Source organism: Hyposmocoma kahamanoa, unplaced genomic scaffold (genome assembly GCF_003589595.1).
Source record: "Hyposmocoma kahamanoa isolate Upper Pololo Valley unplaced genomic scaffold, ASM358959v1 88, whole genome shotgun sequence".
Classification (NCBI taxonomy): domain Eukaryota; kingdom Metazoa; phylum Arthropoda; class Insecta; order Lepidoptera; family Cosmopterigidae; genus Hyposmocoma; species Hyposmocoma kahamanoa.
The window spans coordinates 8,381,697-8,388,959 of record NW_020654466.1 but is presented as its reverse complement, the minus strand read 5'-3'; positions in this window follow the sequence as shown (position 1 = coordinate 8,388,959).

The following is a 7,263-nucleotide window of genomic DNA, read 5'->3' as shown; positions in this document are numbered from 1 at the left end:
TTTCTTTAACAACAAAACAATATATCACGGGCCGTTGTTGCCATTTTACTTTTATGCACACTTAAGATTTTTTTAAATTTATGATAACAAGTGACGGGACGAACAAGTTACGTCTGGTGGTAACCGAGACGCCTTTCCATAGCAGTTGCCAGTGCTACTCAAAGCTTTTATTAGCAAAAATATGAGAGGCACTACTACCGCATCTGAGACATAAGTTGATAATCCTATGTGCCTGTAATTTCACCAGCACCTTCACCTTTTTGAAACCGGAACGCAATAATGTTGAAATTATTTCTTGGCGGCAGAAATAGGTAATATGGCAGTAATTCCCTGGACGGACTCTTACGAATAAGAATATATACTTTAGATTTCTTTATAGGTATAAAAACAATGTAACAAGCGAGAATCATAGTTTTTAATGTGCCATCACCTTTAATGTAACGTGGAAGTTAATGGATGTTTGTGCAATTTAGCTCGCGTGAAATGCCACGAGGGCCTTAAAATCTAGCCAGGAAACCGTTCACTTAAGTAGACAGCCACTACTATACAACAATCAAATAAACCCTGAAGTCGATACAAATGACATTACCTTGAATATTTAAATCGATAGTTAGCTGTAATTAGTTAGTGGTACGGAGAAAAACCGTCGATATGTGAAGTAATTGGGCCAAGGTTTCTTTTATTACTTTATTCACGTTGTTATACTTACTTGGGTGTTACAAACGGGTTTAATAAAACTTTGTGTCAATGTTACGAACAACTCTAGTCAGATAAAAAAAATATTTTAAAAAATTTTCCTTTTTTTAGTCACAGTAAAAGAAATACTTTTTGAAGTACATCTTTTACATGCGCAGATTTAAGATAACTGTAAGCCACGAATTTTCTCAAAGAAAATGGTATCGATTCGGAGTCCTTCACGCTGGCCTAATGTGAAGGGACTCCCTATGTCAGATACGTACATTAGATAGAAAAATAAATAGTGACGGTGCAACATTTACTAGATTTCGAGAAACTGTCGCATTTTCAATGCCTATGCGTAATGTCATCATAATCTTTATTGTACAATAATTCTTATTTTTGGTAATACGCTAAGTTCAAACAAACGCGCGGCACCATGCGAACAATTCAGCGCGTAGGTGAAGATTCATACTAAACAGTTAATTAAACTGTATAATTGAGACTATCACCGCAAAAGTGGTGCAACCCACATTAAGTTTTTTTCTTTAATATTGCTTTAAATGTTTCATTTATGTGTTTCGTACATACAGCTTCTCTTTACAAGATTGTCCTAATGCAATAGTGTAGCATTTCTATTTACTTATACAGACTGTATATTTGAAAGTGAGACATACATATAGAGTGCGTTATACTCCTGATTCTGAACCCAAAGAAATAATATACTAATGAACTTAAACTTTATAAAAATTTTTTTTTTAACGATTACTACTTGTGAACAATATTAGTTATCGAAATCTATGTACATCACTATTATTGCTCCGACGCAGTGGCGGGCGGCGGCATGGCTTTATTCTCTGCCACGGCGGCGAACAACAAAGCACAGGTCCGGGATGGGGGCGCGGGCGCATACGCGAAATTGCTGTTTGCTGAGACAGTGCACGCGTGACCTTGGTCTTACGAAGACACGTAAATTCTTTGTACTTCCGCTCGCCCGATCGCCGCAAAATGGATATTTATTCTAACGTCGAATTGTCTGAGATAGTGCGACTTTACGTAATAAGTGGTGCTGGTGTGAGGCAAGCTATTGAAATGTTCGGAGTAATGTTCCCAAATTGGAGTTTACGCGGAGGAGGTGAACAGTGTCGAAGTGTTGCGTGAGAGGATTATCTCAATATTTTATACTGTGAGACAAAATGTTTATGTTGAAAAATTTAAAATTAAAATTTTAAATTTAAAAATATTTACTATACCGTGCTAGACTATGCATTGTGGAAAACGGTGGCCATTTTGAACACTTGCTCCGTACCACGTAAGTGTAAATAAACTGGAAATAACTAAAAAAAATCAATCATTGTAAATAGCTTGATTTCACATTTTTAACTACACCAAAAACCTCAATTCTTATTAAACAATAATAATAATAACGCACACACTCAACATAGCCCCGCACTAACTAATTACTAAATCATAAACTTATATTTTTTAATACGTAAAATATTTCGATGATAGTTCGAGTAAAAAATAATTAACATAAGCTAAAACGTAATCATTTTGATAACAGCTTTTTCCATTATAACATAAATGAGTAGGTGAGTAACTTACGTTTTTATTTTTTAGAGAAATCAGGTGCTTTGTCGGCCCTAAGCCCGCGAAAAAGTAGGAAGGGAGATGTAAAATCATTGTTATTGTTGCTGTCTCACTCGGCGCTCGCTTGGTAGTATTCCCATTGCACCCGATATCAAGCGTAAAGGGAATCGTTTTTTCCTATGTACACCCCACAACACATTTGTTGATTTCTTTTTTGTTCTATCCCATATCCTAATTTTATTTTAGTCTATGTTAAATTGTAACTTGATTTACTATGACAAGTATTAATATGTCTCACTTTCAAATATACAGCCTGTATGAAATAACAATAATAGTGATACTGATGGTAAGATACACGCCTGTCCATAACAATTGCAGTGCCACTCAGAGCTTTAAGTTGCAAAGATCTGAGGAGCACTGCCACTGCCCGTTACCCTGAGAAATAAGTTGACAAGTCCCATGTGCCTGTAATTTCACAAGAACCCTTACCCTTCAATCCCGGAACGCAGTAATGCTGACATTACAGAAATAGATAAGGTGGCAGTACTTCCCTGGATGAACTCTTTCACAAGGAGCTCTACTGCTAATAAGGTGCTCATGGCTGCCTACGCAAGTGCACGTAAGCATTAGGTACTGCATCCGATTCGTATTCATTACGAATCCGAGACCATACAAATCTAGAAAACTCGGACCTACTTCGATGTTGTTTGTGTACTAAGTCCGAATCGCATCCGAGATAATACGAATGTCGCTTGTACACCAAAGTTAAAATTTTCGGACCGTAATTTCTCGGATTTGAAACTGATACGAATAGACGCAAACGATCTTAATCATTGCAATACTCCTGTCTTTGAAATAGTACCTCGCAACACTCGAATTATAGTCTCTCTAGTACTTGGTTCTAGTTTGTTATATCCTGCCATACCCAATACAAAGAAGGTTGGGTACATCAAGGGACAGAACGAGTATACCCCATAAAGAATCAGGTATTAGGTATCCGGTGAATTTGTTCCCTATACGCTTGCATGAAACGAGCATGAAACTGTATTTCGCTTTCTGATGTTGATACTAAAGTAATAATTATTTTATATTTGGATGCTATTTCCATGTATAGAATATATCTAATTATTATTTATTATACATCATCCCGAATTGCTTTCGGAAGCAACATCCTGATTGCCCAGCGTCCGACATGCAACGAGTGACCGATCACTCAGCGTCTGACGCTGACAGCCGACTTACGTGCTTTACGATTTTGAACATAGTAACACCTATTTGTGATCCCATTCTTCTTTCTTATTGTCTCGATGGCATACACTATAATGCTTGCCATCGGGGTGAAAGGATTTGCCAATAGGCGTAAGGTATCCGATAAAGGTCGCCGATTGTTTGCCAGGGTGCACTATACGCACGGAAGAAAAAAAACAACGGAAGTGCCATAAGCCTCGATTACTATCGGAACCGATGTCGCCCAAGATCACACAAAAAAAATGATAAACACTTATGAAATCGTGATAATGATTGGTCATAGTTTCTAATTTTACAGATAACAGAATAATAACAAATTTTTAAATCTGTACCCGAGAAGCATTACAATGTAAGCGCCATTTTTGTAATTTTACGGGGGAAGCGATTTTGTGTCGAAAAGCAGTTTAGACGCCAATTAAGGCCCATTTAGGTGGAGGGAGTTTCTCGTCTCGAAGATACGATTATCGAAAGGATATAAAAAACTTTCCTCGTCTAAACATTCGCGATTATCGCCCTTCAACATGAGCGATAATCGCCTCGCCTTTCAATATTGAACGTCTCCGTGTAAACAGAACTTGAAATCAAAAATCGTATTTCGATTTTTGTGCCAGCCTTTTCTACCATGAGTACAGTGCGCGAGGCTGTTTTGATTATCACTGCTTTTCTAAGACAAGAATAAAGGAAACGAAAAAGAAAAAACAAGAATTAAGAAATGTTATAAAAATGTAAAAAAGTTTAAAAAAAATGTATATTTCTATACAGTGCAATGAACTTAATATTATCTTCTTCTTCTTGAGGTGCCACTTCAATCCTGAAGGTTGGCCGTTAGCTTCTTGTATTCGTCTCGGTTAGCAGCCAACCGGAACAGCTGTTCGACCGAGGTAATGCCGGTCCACTCCCGGATGTTTCGCAGCCACGACTTTTTCCTACGGCCTGCGCGTCCTTTCCCTGCACTTTACCCATCATTATTAATTGCAGCAGCCTATATCTATCGTGCCTGAGCAGGTGCCCGAGATATTCTATCTTGCGCCTTTTGATAGATGGGATCAGTTTCGGGGTCATATGTACTCGCTGAAGCACTGTTTCATTTCGGACCTTCTGTGTCCAGCTAATGCGCAACATGCGACGATAACACCACATCTCAAATGCCTGTAAACGCTTTGTAGTGCCTTCTTTTAATGTCCACGTTTCGCATCCGTACAAGACGATAGGCCAGATGTAACATAAAAGCAGCCTGACTCGGAGCTTTATGTTGAGTTGACGACAGCACAGTACCTTCCTCATTTTATTGAAAGAGGCTCGAGCAATTTCTATCCGGGTTTTGATTGCCTCTCAACTCTTATTGTGGCCACCTGCTTTTCATACAAGTTGCGAATAATCCGGATATCTCTACCATCAAGACCAATATCACACAGAAGGTTCACAAGTTGTTGATGTTTAACTCGGTCGAATGCTTTCTCGTAATCGACAAAGCACAAAAAGACATCCGTTTGCATGTCTCTACATTTCTGTACGAGGACATTGAGAGCGAAAAGAGCCTCTCGAGTGCCGACACCAGAACGAAATCCGAATTGGCTATCTCCCAGTTGTTCGTCACATTTCGGCCTTATCCTATCCTAATATTAATATTATCAGCAGTTCCAAATTTCAATGATTTTTGCGTCATTTTTGATATATTCATAGTCAATACCGCAGTAATCACTGAACTCGAATGGCAATTCTCGCACTCAAAACCGTTCGAACCGATTTGTACGATAATCGTCTCTGAACTTGAAAAAATGTCATAGGAGATCGTGTTTAGACAAGTCGAAAACTCGTAAGCAAAAATCTCCTTACTACATATTTCTCTGTGTAAACAGTCGAGGAGTCGATTTAGTTGCTTGCGAATCTCGTATGACATAATCGTAGGCGAGATTTTAGTTCTTGCCTCAATGTAAACATTATGATACGATAATCTTATGGCGATTATTGCTTACGATAATCGCGTACGATTTTTCGTCACGAAGCGTGCGAAAACTCTCTCCATCTAAATGGGCCTTTAAGGTAGCTCGAAATGTTATTAAAACTCAATTAGTTTTATTTCAAGCCATTCTAAATGTTGTACATGCTGCATTTCGACACAAAATCGCGCCTCCTGTAAAATTACAAAAATAGCACTTACAGTGTAAGCTTCTTAGGTATAATATTTAACAAATTCTGGACTGTTAATATAATTTAAACTTTATCCAGTCGCTATATCGCTGAATATTCAATTACAACCTTTATTGCAAGTTACGACGTTTTGATTTTATATTGAAATTCTATTCAACATACTGCCATCTTGCGGCCTGTAGCTGGACTACGACGAACGATTAACAATCTGAACGAATAGATAATCAGAAAATTAAAAATTTATTAAAATAAGACTTATAGATAATTTGAAATACTAACGTAACGTAACGTAACGTAATATTTTTGGTGCAGCTATCATTTTTGCACTCCAAAACAGCACAATAAGGCATTTTTCTACCATTTTAGAGAATTTGCGCGAAAGAATGATAAAACCGTAGCATACAAAGTGAAAATGATGGTCTGAGCTCAAGTAGGTCTTTCGAGACCTATAGTTGGCACGCGTCAGATGCTAAGTAACCACTTCTACTGAATTTATTGTTCTGAGGCTAAACGTATAGGAAAGGGATGATACGTCGTGCGGGAAGTCTCCTTTCGTGCCACCATGACTTGCATACTATTGCGCAAGAATCGATCCCATGATCCAACAAAAAAAACCTCATGTATTGCTTCGTTAAAAAGTTAGGAAATATTGAAATTGAAACTAGTGTAATCCATTTTGTGCGGATGTCTATCTACCCCATGAGAGTGATAACGAACTAAAATGGATCCGGACTAGTGTGCTAAATGATATTTCGCAAACCTCATAAAGTTACAACAGAGCTACGGAAACCAATACGAATTTGTGAAGGAGAAACCCAAAGTTGGTCGGATAGTTTTGAGATGAATTGCCCAAGGCTTGAATTAATATTTGTAAGTTTCGGGTGGTACCGTTTGAAACTTTTTTAATTTTACAAATCGATGAAATGGCAAGTAGGGTAGCCTGGTCTAAGATGACGCATCCGATAAGAGTACGCAATGTGCAATGCCGACAAGTTATTTACAATGCGCAACTAAGTTTAGTGTCATTTTGTAGTACTAGGAAGTGGAGATTGTAGTGCGAAAAAATATTCAAAAATTATTGAAAACCAAGGAACTACCTAAGTCTGAAAATGTTTATGTATTTTCATAAAAATTTTTGATATTTTTAAATAGTTACTTTGACTAAACTAAGCATATTTTTTTAAACTGACTTTGTATCAAATCGCCCAAAAGTGACACACATCTTTTTTTATAATATTAAATTTATTGAATATAATGATGTTTTTCTACCACACCGGAAAAAAATCATGGAAGTGCTTTAAGCCTCGATTACTATCAGAACCGATTTCGCCAAAACTCACACATTCTTAATTTGAAACACTTAATAACATAGCCTAGAGACGCAGATGCCACAGACATACACATAGACAATCACAAATTACACTCAAACTCACGAGAGTAATAAATATAGGCCATACAAAACATTTCTCCCGGCCCGGGAATCGAACCTGGGACCTCTGCGCGGCAGTCCGGCATGGTAACCGTCTTGATATTGATTGGTCGTGTATTCAAATTTAAAATAATAACTAATGAAATAACTCATTTTAAACTTTACCCTGT